Source organism: Balaenoptera musculus, chromosome 14 (genome assembly GCF_009873245.2).
Source record: "Balaenoptera musculus isolate JJ_BM4_2016_0621 chromosome 14, mBalMus1.pri.v3, whole genome shotgun sequence".
Lineage (NCBI taxonomy): Eukaryota > Metazoa > Chordata > Mammalia > Artiodactyla > Balaenopteridae > Balaenoptera > Balaenoptera musculus.
The window spans coordinates 39356965-39378218 of NC_045798.1; the positions used below are offsets into that span (position 1 = coordinate 39356965).

Genomic DNA, 21254 nt, shown 5'->3' on the forward strand with positions numbered 1-21254 from the left:
AAGTATTTCGTTCATTAGCAGAAAGAAGGCTTGTCTGAGGGTGTCTCTCAGGACAGTGTCCCCGGCATTCTCTTCGTGGAGCTGGCCATCCCCAGCACTGCTGCAGGCAGGGCACCGCGTAAACATCCACCCCTCTGGCTCAGCCCCACTTGCCCGAAGCGAGTGAAATCTTCAGACACCTACTACACATGCGTGTGTATTCTGTGCTATGTATCTGTATATTTTTAAAATAGGGGTGGAGAAGAATACATAGGGTATGGGGGAAAGAAAATCCAGAAACTTTCACTGAGCCCAAAGTTTCCAAAGGCTTCCCTTGACCCGCCTAATTCCTGTGCAAGCAGAGTCCTGGCTTCGGAGCCCCTGGGTTCCCACCCGCGCAGCCCCGGGGAGGACCCGGGGCTCCTGTCCCTATCGGTCCCCTGAGGCTGCCTCACCTGACCAAGCCTGCGCAGAAAATGTCCTTGAACAGCTTTTTTTTTTCTTTCTTTCTTTGTTTTTTAAACAACACCTGACTGATCCCACGTGAAATGTCCTTAACGAAGTGAGTTCACCAACAGATGGTGCTGGTGGGACCGGTCCCTGTGCAAACCCCTTCTCACCCTGGACAGGGCTGGCTCCTCCTGGCTTTCCGTGCCAGGTTTTTAACCTTCCATTTTCAAGGATCGAGTTTCTTGTTCGTTTGCATCTGCTTGCAGTGGCCCATGAGGAAGGCCATCGTGTGTAGTAGGGCAGAGGCTTCCTGGGAGTATGACCTCCCCAACGTTACATGGGTGGGCTCACTCCTCCTTTGGGGTCCCCACCTCCAAACCCCACCTTCCCCATGTGTGGCCTGAACAGACCATCATAAAGTTCTAGAGGCTTCTTCCAAGGACATCAGGCATTGGCTTTTGGATCAATGGAGCTTCCAGAACCTTGGAATTCTGCCCCGAGGCCTGGTGGCATTTCATGGTGGTTGGCAGAGCTGATGCAGGCTTGATGACGTCTTTACATGGGGAAGAAGGCCTCAGGGTGACTGACCACCAGGCTGGACGTTGGCCCAGGTGTGGTACCTGTGAGTGGTGAGTCCCAGCCCTGGCCACTGGCCTGCTCCTTTATACGTCGGCCTAAGTCTGGAGGGTCTCACTTCCTCCTGAAATGGAGCGAGAAAGGCCCCAGGGTGCTGGAACACAAGCTGCTTTGGCTCTGCCTAGTTATTACGCCTCCCTCAACTCACCTTGCCTTTCACCAATCTCCACCGTTGCCGCCTGGAATCTCCCAGAGAAGGGAGGATGGGAGTGGGGAAGAAGGATGAGTGTGCATCCCAAAGGTCTCTGGGGACACTCAGGTAAGTACTGAGCCAGTGCAGAGAAGCAGGAAGAGAGCCTGAGCCCGGTTCTTGCTTTGGGTGGAGGCAGCTGGTATGGAAGGGAGAGGCGTTGGAATCCTTTGCTTTTCCACTAATGAGCCTCCGTTTCCACTTCTGTAAAGTGAGAGGGACAGTACTTTTCTCGCAGATGGCACAGGTATGCTCCTCCTATCATTGGTCCTGGCTCCAAGCCTTCCGGAACGTGGACAAGACTGTCGGGAGAGCTCCCACCACCTCCTGTCTGTACCAGAGCTTTCTGAGGCTGAAAGGACTTAAAGGTCATCTGGTCAGCTTCCTGCACTTGGTAAGCGCTCAGGTTAACCTGTGAAGGAAAGCCAGCGTCGTGTTCGAGAGGGGTACCAAAGGCGAGTTTGGAGGGAGTGGCCTGAGTAGGCCCGGGGGATGGAGAACCTTCCACTTGATGGTGGCTTTCCTGCTGAAGCCCGTCTGCTCTCCACCCTTGCTGGGATAACACGTCAGAATGATAACTCGCGTCCTCCTTCAGACTTCTTTCCCGTTCCTCAGAGTCCTTTTCTTTAACCGCAGTGCCTTCCTTTGGATGGCATTTCTTAAGCTTTTAAGTATCTAAAAGGCTTTTAAATGTCTAGTTCTGTTTAAAATGCAGACATGTATATGTGTGTAAATTCAAATAATTTTTAGCTAGAAAAATGAAGTCCAGCTGACTGAATAAGGACAATATTCAGTATTTCACTGGATAATTCATCTGATTTCTTGGAAGGCATGTTTGCTCAAGAGCCAAGCCTTAGTGGTTGCTTGTTTAATTTTGATTTTTTTTCAATAAAAGACATTACAATGATAAACCAATGAGCTATATATGAGTTTTTAAAATTAAAAATGACAACAATCAAAACCCATTGCAACGCACTGATTATATATAAAGAGGGTGGTTTAACAAACACATTCAAAATATGGCACAAAAAGGCTGTAAAAATAAGATGTGGAACCAGAGTGGCAAAATGAAAAACATTTTTTTCCAGACAATTTAGATTTGTGGGGAGATATATTTGTGCTAAACATTTCAAGGAGGCTGCAGCAAGGGTATTTTCTGAAGATATTATTAAAATTTTATCTAAGTATTATAGATTGATTAATCTTATGTTTACTCTTTAGCCCCTCTGCTCATTATTCTGGCACTGCTTACAGTTGACTCATGTTTCTGTGAAATTTTGAGCAGAAATCTGGTTCTTGTTTTTTTTTTTAACTTTTTACTTTATACTGGCGTATAGTCGATTAACAATGCTGTGTTAGTTTCAGGTGTACAGTAAAGTGGATTCAGTGACACATATACATGTATCTCTTCTTTTTCCAATTCTTTTTCCATTTAGGTTGTTCCATAATATTGAGCAGGATTCCCTGTGCTATACTGTAGGTCCTTGTTGGTTATCCATTTAAAATATAGCAGTGTGTACATGTCAGTCCCAAACTCCCTAAGTATCCCTCCCCACCACCCTTCCCCCCTGGTAACCATAAGTTCCTTCTCTAAGTCTGTGAGTCTGTTTCTGTTTTGTAAATAAGTTCAAGAAATCTGGTTCTGGTGATCACCACTCACCTGTCCCAGCTCGAGGTGACTTTGGGGGTCCCTGCTTCACTTTCCATCGGCGGTGCCCCCCATCCGTGAGCCTGGCTTGACGGTCTTTCCCTCACTGGCTCTTGCTCTGTTGGGATCTTTGCTCTGGCCCCAGGCGCTCACCTGTGTCATGGGAAGAGGTAATGCGGTGGCGCAGGCCCAGCGGGAAGAGTATGCGTCTCTTGAAGATACACGTCCCCACATTGAAAGCAGGTACTCCTTATTCTGGCGTTACCCTAAGAACACTCACGGAATAAGCAGCAGTGGGACCTTCATCCAGGGAGGCGGAAGGAGCAAGCCTTCGCTTGGTTTTGGGGGAGCGGCCGTAGGGAGCAACGATGGGGGGGCAGTTACCCTCACCCAGTGCCTTCATGGTCAGCACTTGCTATCAGCACTTGACAAGTTCCCACCTGGATGACAATGGGTTTGAACACTGAGTGTCCTACCCCTCCACGGATAGGGGTGCTCATTGTTGTGTGGGTAAAATACGGCTCAAACTCCCAGTTCCAAGTAATTTTTCAAGCACCACATTTCATAATAAGGCGAAGCTTGGTTTCATTATTTCATTATATTTTAAAAAATTTAACTTTACTTATTTATTTTGTGCCTGGACAGGGACTTGAACCCTGGGCCCTCAGATTAAAAGTCTGATACTCTACCAAGTGAGCTACCCAGGCATTTGTTATTTTTATTAAGACCTCTTAGCATATCCAAAAGGTATTTATGAGGGGTTTAAAAACCATTGAGTAAAAAACCCAAAGAATAAAAGAATAAACTAGAGGAAGAAAGGAAGGATCTTGTATTTCTTGAGTACTTACTATCAGCACTGACTATGTGTCCAGCACTTTACATGATCTTACTTAAGCCTCGTAACAACCCTGAAACGCAGGCTTTCCCATCTCCATTTTACAGATGGAAGGGGTCCAAGACTCCAAGTGGCTAGGCTGTTTACACGGCAGTGGTGAGCTGTAGAGCAGGATTTTAACTCAGGCCTGAGCAGCTCTGCTCCTCCTTCCTGTCGCCCCCTAACCAGGAAGAGTGCAGCAAAGCCCATGGGCAGGTGAGGCGTACATGGGGACATGGGGACACAGGCGTTTCTCTGGCCCTCAGTGTCCTCAGATGGGGTTAAATTAGATACTCCTTAAACTGTTTTCAAGATGTAAAAGTATTGCCTATGTAGGTCCTCGATAAATGTTGACTGAACCACATTGTATATATCCAAAATTATATAATAGAATTAGATGGGATGGGCACGGCCCAGATAGGAAAGGAAATAATATAATGTCGTGACTACACTAACCTGCATTTAAAGTGTTCATTCAGGGACTTCCCTGGTGGCGCAGTGGTTGAGAATCCTCCTGCCAGTGCAGGGGACACGGGTTTGAGCCCTGGTCCGGGAAGATCCCACATGCCGCGGGGCAACTAAGCCCGTGCGCCACAACTACTGAGCTTGCGCTCTAGAGCCCACGAGCCACAGCTACTGAGCCTGCGAGCCACAACTACTAAAGCCTGAGTGCCTAGGGCCTGTGCTCCGCAGCAAGAGAAGCCACCGCAATGAGAAGCCAATGCACCGCAACGAAGAGCGGCTCCCGCTCGCCGCAACTAACGAAGATCCAACGCAGCCAAAATAAATAAATAAATAAAATTTAATAATAAATAAATAAAGTGTTCATTCATGTGGACCTGAACCATAGAGTAGTTGTCAGTTTTATTATGTATTTGGTCATATTAAAAAGCCATTTTTCTATTGTATAGAATAGGGAACTGTATCCAATATCCTATGCTAAACCATAATGGAAAAGAATATGAAAAAGAATATATGTATGTATAACTGAGTCACTTTGCTCTACAGCAAAAATTAAACACAACACTGTAAATCAACTATACTTCAATAAAATTAAAAAAAAAAAGACATTTTGGGATTTCCCTGGTGGTCCAGTGGTTAAGAATCCGACTTCCAATGCAGAGGACACCAGTTCGATCCCTGGTCGGGGAACTAAGGTCCCACATGCCACGAGGAAACGAATCCCACATGGGGCAATTAAGCCTGCACGCCGCAACGAAAGATCCCGTGTGCCATAACTAAGATCCAACACAGCCTAAATAAATAAATAAATAAAAGGAAATTTTTTAAAAAAATTAAAAAAGACATTTTTACAAAAGTAGAGTTTGAGCACTTTTTAAGTAAATGAATATGGTTGGCTCCTTTGTTATACTTTTAAATACACGTCTGGGATTGACATTATAAATCAAATTGATTTTTCCTCAGGTGTATATTTTCAATGGTTTCTATTTACAACGAGGACTAAAAGGTCCCCAGGCTGGTATTACCTGATGTCTAGCAGTATATGTGTGCAGGCACCTGCTTTATACGTGTATTGGGCATCTCCCCAGATGTCTGAGATGCACAGTGTTCAGTGGGAGCATTTCCTACACGATGCTACGGCTTACTTTGTATGAACTGTTGCCACACTTGTTTTATCTAGAGTTATCTGGAACATTTGGGGCCCCTTGATTTATATGAGTGAATGAAAGAAAACCTTTACTGTATCTAAACAATAAAACGATAGCAGGCGAGACAGCCAAACTTGGTAGTGAGGAGACCAGATTCCTGCAGAGTTTCCTGCCTGCCATAGACACACTGGAGATGACTGGCATCACCCCCGGGGTCACCAGTCTAGAGAGCTCTGGGTGTCTGGGGGACCTGCTTTCACCAGAGAACCACGGAGAGGGCGTGTGGCTTCCTGTGATGGGTGGCTCATTCTCCCTACAAGATGAGTGGCACCTGGCTACACTGGGGTCTAAAGAAGATCTCAGAGTTAGCTGGACTTTTGTCATTAAGCTCAGGGGAAATACACATACACACACACAAACACACACACACACACACGAACATAGTATCATAGTATCAATCCCTTGGAGTGCCAAAGGAAATGGGAGAGAAATTCTGAGGCTTGTCTCCCTGCATTTGAATTTCTATCCACAAGGCAGTCTGGAAAGGGAAAATGATATGGCTCCAATATTTTATTTAATAAATGATAGGGCATCCAATTATTCTGGGATGGGTTCTGTGTATATAGGTTGTAAGTCAGAACCATCCCATAATAATCAGCACCCTGGTCCAGGAGGCAAATGCCCTGTCCTCCTCCATACCCCTATGGCTTAGGGTTGTTCTTCTGCGGCATCTTTCCTCCCTTTCGGCTCCAAGTTCACTTGCAGCAGAGCTCATCTGTAAGAACATGTTCATGGGAAGGAGGGAAGTGATGGGTGCCCTGTGCCCTGCCAGGGATGGCTGCTTCTCTGACATACTGGTTCTAGGATTGGGAGCAAGTTTCCAGAAAGTACCTGTTTGAATACACCCAAAAGCATTGTGGACTTCCTTGATGCTCTTTCATCAAATATCTTTCAAAGCCTTATCAATAAATAGAATGATTAATAAATAGAATGGTAGGTGTGGACCAGTGGTTCTCAACTCTGGCTGCCGGTTAGAATCTTCTGGAGAGCTCAAAATCTCAAGGATTTTATAGTTAATTTGATGAATTGAAAACAGAGAAAATGGTGATCCTAGCAGGATATTTCTTTCTGAAACCACCCTCCAGTGCCTCACTTGCCCTTATTTAATTTTATTGGAGTTGACCCAAATAAAAACCTATCTCATCGCATTCACCTCCCCTACCTGCCACCCACTGACCGTGTTAGGAAACAGAATCTGGCACCATGCCTGCCGGATGACACACAAGCCAATGCGGGATGATATGGCGAATCAGGAGTAGCCTTTCCCTCAGCTGGAGATTCCTCCCTCAGGGTCTGAAGCGCTAGCATTTCCAACCCAGCCCGTCTCCAGATCCACACACCTGCCTGAAATCACTTCGGTGGGAAGAAAGGTCAAGAGCAGGAAAACAGCCCCTTACTCTTGCATAGCCATCTCAGTGACGGAAGTGGGATTGCTTAATTGTCATTTTGTGCTTCTCCACAAAAGAAAAAGAACGCTGGAGTGTTCCAGAGAAGAGGGGTACCTTTCTCTGCATCCTGGCTGGGAAGGAATCTCCAGGGATGGATGGCTGGAGAATCAGAAGTAGGGAGAGCTGGGGACTTGTTCTTCTCGACAGCCCATTTTTAAGTCTGTTTGGCTTGTGTTTCTGCAGAGTAAAACATAAGTTAAAAAGAAGCGGAGGGAAAATTAGGTCTTGAGAGAACTAGAGACTCAAGGAATTACTTTTGTTGTTGTTGATGCTACAGTTAGTCCCTAAAAGAAGACAGAGTCGTAAGGGGGATGTAAACCCTCGCGCCACTGGTTTTCTGAGCAGCTTAGTTTGAGTGGAGCTTTAGCTGCCTGGGAAGGTACAGCAGGTGGTCTCCATGGAGAAACACTCTTTCAGATGGGTTTGGGAATCCAGTGTGCTTTTTTTCACTCCCAAACATATTTATTGTCATCCCTCTACTTAACTGTAGTTTGACAAATGTCTTGGCGATAATGTTGTAAAGGAAAACCTGAGAGACAGACTGCTTAGCTTAATTGCTAATAGCATTCACATCACTTTGAAACTGTAGGACATTTAGGAAAATCTAGCTTAATTCACAAAGAAGACGGTTTCACACCCTGGTTGAGCCGGATCATTGACAAGATTAGATATTGTTACAGTTAGAGACAGAGCAAAAAACAAAACTAATTCAAAACAAATAAAAACAAAATAAAGTTCAGCATGGACTTCAGTAAGAAGTATAAAAGGGTGGCAAAGGCACTGTGGTCATGTGACTTCCCAGCTTCCGAAGTCTGTGCTGGTGCTTTGTGAATATTTAGGTAGGAAGGAAGGGTTTGGTCAGGCTGGAGGGGAAAACAGAGGAAAGGGGTGGGGGAGCTGCTCGTTGCCCTGGGAACGTGAGGGGGAGGGTGGCACTTCCTAGGCTGAGCGGGGCACCCAAGACAAGGTCCAGGTGAAGGCGCAGGTTGTGTATCCCTGAAACACCTGTACGGTGCTACTGGGAGGGGGTTCGTCATGTTAATTGAGCCAGACAGGATGCCCGGGGATGTGTGCGACCCCTTTGAGCTGCCCAGAACCCTGCATCTTTCTCAAACACTTTCCAGATTCCAAAATGAATACTTTCAAAGAGGAGTTAACACGTTTGGGGGACAAAAATCAAACTTTGCTTTACTCTTTTGAACATGGAAATTTAAAGAAAGGTATTACTGTGATCATAGATGCACAAGGAAGGTAGACTTAAGAATCTTCATGTATCGTCCCATGTTGTCTCTTGCTCCCTGTTTTACAGTTGGAAACTGTAGATTTAGATGGTTGGGAAATATTAAATAAGGAAATCCGTGAGCCTCTTTGAGTGTTTAAGGCGCGGGGTGAGGAATAGAACAAAATAGAATTGCTATGTTTCTTAGCAGTCAGTAGCAGTTTCAAAATATTCCATGTTCCGGGACTTCCCTGGTAGCGCAGTGGTAAAGAATCCGCCTGCCAATGCATGCGACATGGGTTCGAACCCTGGTCAGGGAAGATCCCACATGCCGCAGAGCAACTAGGCCCGTGTGCCACAACTACTGAGCCTGAGCTCTAGAGCCCGTGAGGTACAACTACTGAAGCCCATGCGCCTAGAGCCTGTGCTCCACAGCAGGAGAAGCCACCGCAATGAGAAGCCCATGCACCACAACAAAGAGTAGCCCCCACTTGCCGCAACTAGAGAAAGCCTGTGCGCAGCAACGAAGACCCAACGCAGCCAAAAATAAATAAATAAAAATTTATAAAAAAAAAAATTCCATGTTCCAAATATTCCAGTTTCCATGTCATATTAAAAAAAAAAAAAAGACTTTCTAGGGCAAGTGTATTTCTCAGACTTATGAAGTAATGTAGGAAAGTAATTGTATCCCCATAAAACAACTCCATTCAAAAGAAGAAATAAAAATACCCTTTAGGAATGGCAAAGGAAGGAAGCTGTGCCTTGTGTCCAAGCACAAATGGGTGAGATTAGCATGATTAAAAACCAATTCTAAAGGAACAGTGTCTCACCACACATCCAAATAGTTCTCATTTCCACTGCTTTCCTCCTCAAAAATTGGATCTTCTAAGGAAAGAAAACTTAAAGTAGATGTTGTTTTAAATTCTTTCAAACCCATGGTCTCATGTTCAACCAAAAGCTCTAATACATCAAGATAAGTAATAGGTTCATCCAGTGTCCTGACTGGCTGTTTCAAGTTTGACCAGGAGGACTCTCAGCCACCAACCTGCCCCTCTATCTATCCACCACTGGCTTTAGTCCTATTGGTCCCAAGAAGGAAACAGTGACTCCTGGGCTTGCTGAAGCATCTGGATGTCATGGCAGGTGAGTGATGACCCAAGGAAAATGGAGAAACCTGAGGAGCTTAGACAAGTATTGCTTTGCCTTGGAGACTCTCTCTTCCATTCACAGTGTTATCTCCTGAGGGCTTTCCAGTAGACTTTAGGAATCCTCTATTTAAATTTTTGTTTTCTAATAATAAGATGAGAAACTCCTTCTTCATTTCAAATGGTAAAATCAAATTTGTTTCCTGGAATTTTTTTCTTTCTATTTTATCTTTATCATCATCATTAGCATTTCATGATTTCATCATTAGAGTCTAATATCATTAGCTTTAAAATAGAAATGTTATTATTTATAATGAGAAATAAAAGTTTAGGAAAATATTAAGAAGTGAAAATAAGAAGAAAAGAGTCACATATATTTCCACCAATCAAAAGATCTAAAATGGTGTTTTGAGGTTATTTGTGCTATCTTTTCTCCATATAATGATTTTCTAAAAATTCAACCTAGACATAATATATAGAGAGTGAGAAGGCAAGACACAGACATTCTTGGGAAAAGATATTTGCAATAAAAGTGTCTGACAAAGGACTCATATCCAGAGTATTGAAAAGTTTCTACAAATTAATAAGAAAAAGACAACCCAATAAAAAATGGGCAAAAGACTTGAATGGGTACATGTCTAAAAAACGATATTCAAATGTCCAATGAACATATAAAAAAGTATCCAACATCATTAATCATATGGGATATACAAATTAAAACCACAGTAATATACTCCTACACACCTACCAGAATGACAAAAGTTAAAGTGACTGATAATATCAAGTGTTGGTTAGGATGCGGAGCAACTGGAACTCTCATATACTTCTAATAAGAGTGTAAATTGGCACAGTTCTTTGTAAATGATAGAATTTCCTATTATATACCCAACTATTTTATTCATTCATCCACTGATGGGCATTTAGGTTGTTTCCATGTCTTGGCTATTATAAATAATGCTGCAATGAACATGGGGGTACAGATATATTTTCAAGTTGGTATTTTTGTTTTCTTTAGATATATTCCCCAAAGTGGAATTGCTGGATTGTATGGTTGTTCTATTTTTAATTTCTTGAGGATCCTCCACACTGTTTTCCATAGTGACTACACCAAGTTACAATCCCACCAACAGTGCACAAGTGTTCCCTTTTCTCCACATCCACACCAGCATTTATTATCTTTTGTCCTTTGATGATGGCCATTCTAACAGGTGTGAGGTGATATCTCATTGTGGTTTTAATTTGCATTTTCTTAATGACTAGTGGTGTTGAGCATCTTCTCATGGATCTATTGGCCTTTTGTATATCTTCTTTGGAGAAATGTCTATTCAGGTCCTTTGCCCATTTTTAAAATTGGGTCATTCATCTTTTCTTTTTTTTTTTTGCTACTGAGTTGTATGAGATTTTGGATATTAGCCTCTTATCTGATAGATGGCTTGCATTTTTTTCCCATTCCACAGGTTTTTGTTTCACTTTGTTGATGGTTTCTTTTGCTGTGCAGAAGCTTTTTAGTTTGATGTAGTACCACTTATTTATTGTTTATTTTGTTGATTGCGCTTTAGGTGTCATATCAAAAAATGATTGCCAACACCCATGTAAAGGAGCTTTATTCCTATGTTTTATTCTAGGAATTACATGATTTGAAGTCTAACACTTAAGTCTTTAATCTATTTTGAGTTAATTTCTGTGAGTGGTGTAAGATATGGGTTCACTTTTATTTTTTTACCTGTGAATATTCACTTAGCACAGTTTATTGAAAAAAACTGTCTTCTCTCCATTGAGTATTCTTGACTTCCTTGTCAAATATTAGTTGACTGTGTATGCTTGGGTTTGTTTCTGGGCTCTTGATTCTGTTCCATTTGTCTATTTGTTTTATGTGAGTACAATACTGTTTTGATGATTATAGCTTTATAGTATAGCTTGAAATCAGGAAATGTGGTGTTTCCTGCTCTGCTCTTCTTTTTCAAGATTTCTTTGGCTATTCAGAGTCTTTCATGGTTCCATATAAATTTTAGGAGTGTTTTTTCTACCCCTGTAAAAAATGCCTTTGGAATATTGATGGGTATTGCATTGAATCTGTAAAGGGCTTTTGGTAGTATTGACATTTTAACCATATTAATTCTTCCAGTTCATGAACATGGGATACCTTTTCATTTATTTGTCTTTGATTTCTTTCATCAATTTCTTGTAGTTTTTAGAGATCTTTCACCTCCTTAGTTAAATTTATTCCAAAGTATTTTATTGTTTCGGTATGTTAATTCTAAAGTCATTATTGACATCCCCTCAGACATTCTTATGCCCAGAGCCTTAGAGGAAAACTGTTTTTTTTTTTTTTTTAATTTTATAGCTACTTTATTTATTTATTTATTTATTATTTATTTTTGTCTGTGTTGGGTCTTCGGTTCGTGCGAGGGCTTTCTCTAGTTGCGGCAAGCGGGGGCCACTCTTCATCGCGGTGCGGGGACCGCTCTTCATCACGGTGCGTGGGCCTTTCACTATCGCGGCCCCTCCCGTTGCGGGGCACAGGCTCCAGACGCGCAGGCTCAGTAGTTGTGGCTCACGGGCCCAGCTGCTCCGCGGCATGTGGGATCTTCCCAGACCAGGGCTTGAACCCGTGTCCCCTGCATTAGCAGGCAGATTCTCAACCACTGCGCCACCAGGGAAGCCCAGGAAAACTGTTTTTGATGGTTTGCTTATTTTGTTTTTTGGCTGTGCTGTGTGGCATGTGGGATCTTAGTTCCCCGCCGACCAGGGATTGAACCTGGGTGACAGCAGTGAAAGTGAGAAAGTGCCGAGTCCTAACCACTGGACCACCAGGGAATTCCCTCAACACTTTTAGAACTAAAATTACTCATTCCACTTCAAAATAACTTACTTAGGAAAAGACATTTTAGCATAATGCATGAAGGGCACAGATTTTGGAAACAATGACCAGCTTCAAATTCTGGTTCTACCACTTATTGACTTCCCTATGTCTCAGTTTTCTTATGTGTAGGATAGAAACAACACTCACCAGAAAGGACCATTTTAGAATTCAATGAGAAAATTAAGGTAGCACTAACCGGTCCTTGGCGCATAGTAAGTGCTCAATACATATCTAATACTATTATTATTAGTGCTTAGCAAACGTGAGGCTATTAGAGCTCAATAGATGATAGCTAATCATTTCACTAGGAAAGAATTCTCAGGGAAAGTGTTTTGATTTCTCAAGTGTTCTTCTGTGGCTACTACTGACATCGACCAGAGAGCTCACTATTAGAGGAGGGAGCTATATTCGGAAGGGCTCAGGTATGTTGTGAAGGCCAGGTCACCAGGACAATGTCACTGTTTGACATTAAGTAAAAGAGAAGAGGAGGTTGAGTTTGGGGCTGAAGATTTCTAAGATGTGAGCAAAGATATACTGTGAATTCTTTTTTTTTTTTTTTGATGCTGTGAATTCTTAATTTCTCAAGAGATAAACAATACAAGTGTTCCCAGTCTCTGAAGTGGAGGTTCAGGGTTGTGGTAGTGGAATGGCCAGATCAAGGCTGTAGGTGACCTTGACTTACTCAGATTAGTAGGCACAGCCTGGTAGCTGAGGGCTCTGAACCTGAGAAGGTGATACCCGAGGTGGAGACCTGTGGAGCCAGGCAAGGTGGCCCCTTCCCAGGGGCGGGTCTTGCTGCACCTGTGGCAGTGTGTAGAGAGCTTGGTCCTTGGGATGGAGTGGTTGGAGTTCTGTATCTCAGATTTTTGCTCCACTTACAATGTCCTTATTCAAGCCTTCCTTGGACAGAGCCCAGACTGGGGAGGGACACCTCCCCTGATGGAAGCTGGGATATTTTACTCCATAATCACGCCCCTGCCCAGTGGCTGCTGCCCATCCCGCTCCCGCCCACTCCAATGCACACTCACACCAGACAGAACCACCTTTGAACGTTTCAGAGGCATTTAGATCCTGGAAGGACTGCTGCTCTTTAGGAAGAACTAAATTTATCAAACTTAATGTTCTAGGTACCATGACTCAGGAATTTAGTGACCACCCCCCCACCCCTTTGAATTCATCTTTTTTCCTCGACCTTTTTTTCTTGAAAACTTTCAAGCCTATATAAAAGTTGAAAGAACAGTACAAGGGACATCATGATATCCTTCACTTAGACTCACTGATTTGTTCTGTTGACATTTATTGAGCATCCACTGTATGCTTGGCACTCTGGTAGCCTTTGTGTAAACAAATATGAGTGAGTTCTGTTGCTTGAGCTCAAGCTGCTCATGGTGTATGGGACAAGGTAGAGCATAAGACAAAAAAACTCTAATATGGCCTGATCATGGTGGTATTCCAGGGAAGTATATTTCAGATAAAGAGAGCAGCATGGCTGAAGTCATGGGAATTTGACAAGGCCTGGAAGATTTGGGGAACTGCATCTCAGTGATGGAGTAAGTGATTCTGAGCAGAGAGAAGCCCAGGCACCAGTGTAAGATCCACACAGAGTAGAGCCAGCTCTGGAAGATACTGAAGCTGACCACTCTAAAAGTTTTAAGCCCAAAATGCTTTCTGAAATTAGTAAAGAGGTTGCCTCTACTTTTTTGGGAAAGAAAAAGAAAATGGTTCCCAGGGCTGGGGTATGCCAGGAATCCTGCCTGAAGTTTCTTGGGCTTGCTCTGCTGATGAGTCAGCCCTGGTGTTGGTAATGCACAAGTTTGGGGACCCCTGGTCATAGTGAGATCTTGGGACCCCGTCCTCTAGAAACAACTTGCTTCCCATTTCCTGGAATCCATCAGAAGTGAGCCTTGTAGTATAATTACCCTAAGTTGTTTACAACTAAGTTTTGAATGCAAGGGAATGAACCCTCCTTACTTATTTGAAAAGAAGTGAAGGATGACACTTGAAATGTAAGAAGACTTTTAAAAGGATGCAGGACTCATTTCTCCTTCAAAGGAGAACAGCATCTCCTAGTTTTTCCAAATGACTCTTACATGATTGATGGTACAGGGTAGTCATAGCTGTGATTTCTCATCTCTAGGGAAGATTTAACTGCTTTTCTCATGTTGCAATCAAGGCAACTAAGTCCTCCCATGCGTATCCCTATTTGCTTTAACTTTTTCATTTAACACTTGAGAAACACATAAGAAAACAACGCATAAGGACGAAAATTTGTGACCTCTATCACCTTTCCTCAGATATCTAAATTTTATATTGTACTGTTGCAGAGAGTGGGGCAGAGGTTGCTGGAAGAAACCTTACTCTTTCTGCTTCTGGGGTTATAAAGAAATTCAGTGGCACTGGACTTATTGGATACAACCTCTTCTCTGTATCTGAAATTTGAGTGTGCCACCCAAGGGGGGGGTCCCACTTTGGCCCTCAAGCTGTATCACAGTGTTTTGCGGGCACAGCAGCGTAGATTTACTAGGCAGATGGCAGCTCCAGATCCACAGGGAAAGGCTACTTAACATGAGAATCTCTGCTGAGAGCCTGTGGTTCCTTCTTATACTGTGCGGCTCCAGGCTGGTGGGGTGACAGAGGAAGAGACGGAAAGCTTACCTAACTAAAGACATGCTAACTGATGAAAACACAGCACTCTCCCTTGTGTTTTACTCCCTAACTGAGGCACTGCAGTGCAGAAAAAGGAAGTTGTCCTTTATATAAAAAAATGAAGGAAAAAACCCCAAAGTGCCTATTGTTTGCATACTTTCATATCTAATGTTATATTCAGACAGCACTGGATGATTCCTAGCAAGTTTGGGATTGAAGAATTAAGCCACTGACATTCTGGAGGGTCTGTTCTTTTTATTCTATTCTAATTTTTTTCCAGCTTTGTTGAGATTAATTTGACATATAGCAGTGTATAAGTTTAAGGTGTTCAACGTGATGATTTGATACACATATGTATTGCGAAATAATTACTGCAATAAGGTTAGTTAACGCCATCATCTCATATAACTGCCTTTTTATGTGGCGAGAACACTTAAGAGCTTCTCTCTTAGCAACTTTCAAGTATACAATACAGTATTGTTAACTCTAGTCCCCGGGCTCTACATTAGATCCCTAGAACTTACTCATTTTAATGAGGGTTGGCTGTTCAGCGGAAAATACAGGCATTTAATGATGCCTTTCTCCAAACAGCTTAAAATCTTGCTAACACAAGGCACACAGAAGTTAGAAAAGATGTAGTGGATGCTGAAGGAGATGAGAGGAAAGTCACAACATCGACGGCAGGGGAAGTCTGAGAAAGCTTCATGGCTGAGCGGCGATGTGCCAGCAGACTTAAACGCAGCAAATGCTACAATATATAAAACATGTGAAAAAGGGTCTGGAAGATATACACCAAAACAGTTTAGTTCTGAGGAGGATACTAGGATTAAGTATGGAAGATACTAAAGGGGATCATTGATTTTGATTGCACTCAATCAAAAATTACTTGTATTACTTGTATAATCAGTGGTGTGCTGGTAAATGTTAAAGAAGCAACTCTTTCCAAAAAAAAAAAAAGAAAAATTCCTATTGTAGTGTTGTCCTACCACAGAGTTTTCCATGGTGTAAATACTCCCACTATGTCTAATTTCAAGCAACAAAAGTAAAGTCAACTAGCTCACAAATTCTGAGAAATTTAACAATTCAAGCAATTGTTATGTGCCAGGCTCCGGGTCAAGTATGGGGAAGATGGAGAAAAGATTATGATGCAATCCTTGTCTGCCAGACAACAGACATACAGTGGCGGAGCTAAAAGAGGAACTAGAGGAAGAAGAGATTAACTTTGGCAAGGTGTGGGGAAGGAGGAGAATCAGAGAAGGTTCCCTGAATGAGTTTTGAAAGATGGAATAATAGGTAACTAGCAGATGGGAAAAGGCCCCAAAGCATGGAAGCACATGATACATTCAGGGAATTGCAAATTGCTCACTTTGCACAAGATTACTGGCACAAAATGTAGGATGAGGCCAGAAAAGAGGGCTGGGTCCATATTGTCAAAGATGATGAATTTCACTGTGCAGTAGTAATGTGAGCTATTGACAATTTTTGAGAAGCGTCAGGCATTAACTCTGATAGCAGAGTGGACACTAAACTGTAAAGGAGACCAGTGCAATGTTTCAAATGGGACTATACAGTAGAGATAGAAATGTGACAGATCCAAGAAGCCTTTATGAGGAAGAATGAACAGGATAATGAATTGGCTGAAGTGAGTGGAAGAGATTGGTTGCTTGAAGGTTATACCTAGGACTTCGAAAAATGATCACTCTGCTTCCTGTGGGAACGAATGACTTTGTCAGCAAAGAAAGGAAGCATTTTTAAGACACTATAAAAGTTAGGACTTGGGAGCCCAATTGGTTATTTATCTTGTATCTTACGAGTGACGTTTGTAAGTTTGAAGGTCTGAGACTTGAGTGGCAGGCCATGAAGATGGTTTCGTTTTATTGTATTTGGATTTATGGATCTTATTTCTGGGTAGTTATGTTATGAAAATGATGCACTTTTGATCTGGGAGGGAGGACATCTCAAAAAATTGGGAAATAATAATTAACCCAGGAGTTTACTGGATAAATAATCATTTATCCATGGAGCTTGAAAAGAGAATAAGTAAGGGAAGGGAGGAAAGCACCCAGGTAAGCCTGTGAATCCAGTTACTCTAAAGAGTAATAGGCATAATACAGAAAGAATAAGGGAGCAGGGAGGTGCCTGGTGATTCACATGAGAAACCAGTTGGGAAGGAGGCCAGAAACAATACTCAGGGCCTTAGATGTCTATGTACAAACACACAGGGCATAGGTAACAAGCAAAGTAAACTTGAGATTGTAACACCAGGGGTAAACAAGGTGATCTCATTGGAACTTTGTAGACTCAAGACTGACATACATACTTTGCTGTACAGCAGAAATTAACACAACATTGTAAATCAACTATACTTACATAAAAAAATAAATTTAAAAAAAGATTAATAAAAAAAAGAAATGAGACAACTTGTATATCTACATAGAAGAACATGGAAACATATTAAATAAACAAAGTTAGTTACAAATAGATGTACATAATATGATCTAATTTTGGTAAAATAAAGAAACTATTACTATTTTCAAAAAAGAAAAAAGACTGACATACAGTGATGAAATCAAATCTATGCCCATTCAAAAGAAGCATATTTATGAGGTGGGGAAGGAGATTGGTGTGTATTGTAGAGGAACTAAGTGGAAGTGCATAAAGATGAATATTTAGGAGGAGAGGATCAGAGCATTAAAGCAATTACTACACACCATTTGGCCAGAAGGTAATAGGGAAAATATTAAATAGCAAACTTGTATAAAACATTCAGATAAAATCCTTTCAAAATTTTTAATGGAAAATCTGACCCTGATTTCTTTTATTTATCTATTTATTTGTTTGTTTATTAATTTATTAATTTATTTATGGCTGTGTTGGGTCTTTGTTGCTGTGGGCGGGCTTTCTCTGGTTGCGGAGAGCGGGCCTCTCATTGCGGTGGCTTCTCTTGTGGAGCACGGGCTCTAGGTGTGCAGGCTGCAGTAGTTGTGGCTCGTGGGCCCTAGAGTGCAGGCTCAGTAGTTGTGGCTCGTGGGCTCAGCAGTTGTGGCATGAGGGCTCTAGAGCGCAGGATCAATAGTTGTGGCTCACAGGCTTAGTTGCTCCATGGCATGTGGGATCTTCCCGGATCAGGGCTCAAACCCGTGTCCCCTGCACTGGCAGGTGGATTCTTAACCACTGTGCCACCAGGGAAGCCGCCCCTAAAAATTAAATATTTTTATAAAGATTTAAAATTTTTAAAAATTTAAAAATTTTAAAGATTTAAAAGTCTCAACACCTGAGACTATAGAAAATCAAACAGTACTTCCTTTTTTTTCATTGACAACTGTAATGCTAAAATTCATGTGACAAGACAAACAGATTCTTTACAATGGGCAGATGAAACAGGAGGGAAAGGGGCAGAGCACAACCTTTAAAAGAGTGACATAGCCCGAGGACATGACATAAACGGATTAGAACCAAATAGGTCCAAGATGGCAGACCTCGAGCCTCACTATTGCTCATTGTAACACATCAGCTAAATGACACACCCACAGGCGCCATGACAGTTCCAAGGCTGACCATAAAGGTCAAAAAGTGGGTGGTTGCCCAATTTCTGGAAATCCCCACCCCTTCCCCAAAATAGCTGGAATACTCCTCCCACTCATTAGCCTATGACATTACCCACCCCTATAAAAACTGACAACCCCATACTCTGGGGCCACTCTTGCCTTCTGAGATGGCCCATACTCTGTCTGTGGAGTGTGTTTCTCTCTAAATAAATCCACTTCTTACCATCACTTTGTCTCTCACTGAATTCTTTCTGCATCAAGAACCTGAGCTTCATTAAGAACCTGAGCTTCCTTAAGTCCTGAGACCAGGTGTGTGATCTCAATTAAAAGACTGTGGGTTCAAGTCCCAATCTGGGTTACACAGTTTCACAGATACACTTGCAGCTCACCCATGGGGAAAACCCCCTAGCCAGGTTAATAACCCCCTGTAGCCAAGGATCATGAGTCTGTTAAAAAGGGGTCTGATAAAAAAATTCATTATCAGCGGGGAATTCCCTGGTGGTCCAGTGGTTGGGACTCTGAGCTTTCACTGCCAAGGGTGTGGGTTTGGTCCCTGGTTGGGGAACTAAGATCCCACAAGCCGTGCAGCCAAAAAAAAAATCACTGTCAGAGAGTATCTAGAAAGTGTCAGGCCAGAGGCATGTTGATGCTCTCAGGTGGTCTAATCTCATTTAGAGCCATAGTCCATCAGTGCCTGGGGATGTTATGGGTTGAACTGCGTCCTCCTCCCCACCCTACCTCAAGTTCTTATGCAGCAGTCCAACCCGGGGCTTCCCTGGGGGCCCAGTGGTTAAGAATCCGCCTGCCAATGCAGGGGACATGGGTTCGAGCCCTGGTCGGGGAAGATCCCACATGCTGCGGAGCAACTAAGCCCGTGCGCCACACCTACTGAGCCTGTGCTCTAGAGCCCGCGAGCCACAACTACTGAAGCCCACGTGCCACAACTACTGAAGCTCACATGCCTAGAGCCCGTGCTCCGCAACAAGAGAAACCACCACAATGGGAAGCCCGCACACCACAACGAAGAGTAGCCCCCGCTCTCTGCAACTAGAGGAAGCCTGCGCAAAGCAACAAAGACCCAACACAGCCAAAAATAAAATAAATTAAAAAAAAAAAAAAGAATGTGTTAAAAAAGAAGTCCAACCCTCAGTACCTCAGGATGTGACCTTATTTGGAAATAAGGTCTTTGCAGATGTAATCAAGTTCAAATGAGGGCATATTGGATTAGGGTGAGCCCTAATCCAAAGACTAGTGTCTTTTTAAGAAGAGGGGAATTTGGACACAGAGAAACACGAAGAGGGAAGACAATGTGAAGGACAAAAAGAAAAGGTGGAAATTTGGTGCCAGGGAGAGAGGCCTGGACCAGAGCTCTCCATCACGGCCCTCAGGAGGAACCAACCCTGCCGACACCTTGATCTTGGACTTCTGGCCTCCAGAGCTGTGAGACAACGTATTTCTGTTGTTTAAGCCACTCAGCCTGTGGTGCTTTATTACAGTAGCGCTAGCAAACCAATACACGGGACTAGAGCTCAGCTCCCAGAGGAGGAGGGGGACTGGCAAGGACCAGGCAGGATGTCAGAGTAACAGCCAAGCAGGCGAGTGAAACTTCAACCCCACGGAGGAATGAAAGTGAAAAAGGGGAACCAAGATAAAGCCTAGTGAATTTGGGGCAAACTCAGCGATGTTAAAGCTGCACTCACGGGCTTTCCCAGGACTCATCTCCTAGACATAAAAGATCTGACATCAAATCCAGGGCAGTAAGAGCTTAAGAAGGCTGGTTGCCTACATGGGAATGGCCCAGTGTCTGGGTCAGGTTGGCATGTGTGTGAAAGTCCCCAGTATCTATGGCTGAGTGGGTGTAGGCAAGGCAGTCGTTTGAAAGAAGATTTAGAATTTATCATAGAGGAGGATAAATTTTGGCTCAAAGTTAGGAGAACTTTCATTTTTTAAAAATAAATTTATTTTACTTATTTATTTTTGGCTTCATTGGGTCTTTGTTGCTGCGCGTGGGCTTTCTCTAGTTCCTGCGAGAGGGGGCTACTCTTCGTTGTGGTGCGCGGGTTTCTCACCATGGTGGCTTCTCTTGTTGCGGAGCACGGGCTCTAGGCATTCGGGCTCAGTAGTTGTGGCTTGCGGGCTCTACAGTAGTTGTGGTACACGGGCTTAGTCGCTCCGCGGCATGTGGGATCTTCCCGGACCAGGGCTCGAACCCGTGTCCCCTGTGTTGGCAGGCAGATTCTTAACCACTGCACCACCAGGGAAGCCCCTGATTTTTTAAAATTTGAAAACATTTGATACTTAAAATATCAAATGGAAATTTGGAAAATAGGAAAAGAAAAAAATTCTCCCCACAATCCCACCATCTTAACCAAATTCACCATGTATTTCCTTTGCCTTTCTTCATGTATGTATACTTTAGGTATTGGATTTAGAAAGTGTACATATAATTTGCATCCTGATTTTTAAAGGAATAAAATTTTCTTACAAACATGTTCCCATTTTGCTACGTGATTTCTCATAAGGATAACTTTTAATGGCTGCAGAAGTCCATGGAGTGTGTGAAGCATAATAAATGATTCCCCTATTGTTGGATGTTAAGGTTGTGGCTAGTTTCTTCCTTATCAATATTCTCCCTAAGGTTCCTTCCAGTACTGAGATTCTATGATTCTATGTTTGGCAAAGGGAAAAGAAAACGACTTCTCAAATTATCTTCTCCCTCTCTAATTCTTAAGAGGGGCCTTTTGAGACACCCTGACATGGTATATCAAGTCGTCTTTCTTTTTTCTTTTTTTTTTGGCCACACCACATGGCATGCAGGATCTTAGTTCCCTGACCAAGGATGGAACCTGTGCCTCCTGCAATGGAAGCCTGGAGTCTTAACCCCTGGACCATCAGGAAAGTCCCCATCAAGTCATATTTCTGTTTATTTCCTCTGAGT

At 42.9% G+C, this 21254-nt stretch overlaps 1 long non-coding RNA gene and 1 other non-coding gene across 2 annotated transcripts in view; both read right to left on the minus strand.

Moving 5' to 3' along the window:
• The window catches only part of LOC118906663, a 58663-nt gene that overhangs the window by 20953 nt on the left and 16456 nt on the right, over positions 1 to 21254 (minus strand). The window lies entirely within an intron of this gene.
• Positions 3538 to 3610, minus strand: TRNAK-UUU. The gene has a single exon. It is a non-coding gene; the product is annotated as a tRNA-Lys (tRNA).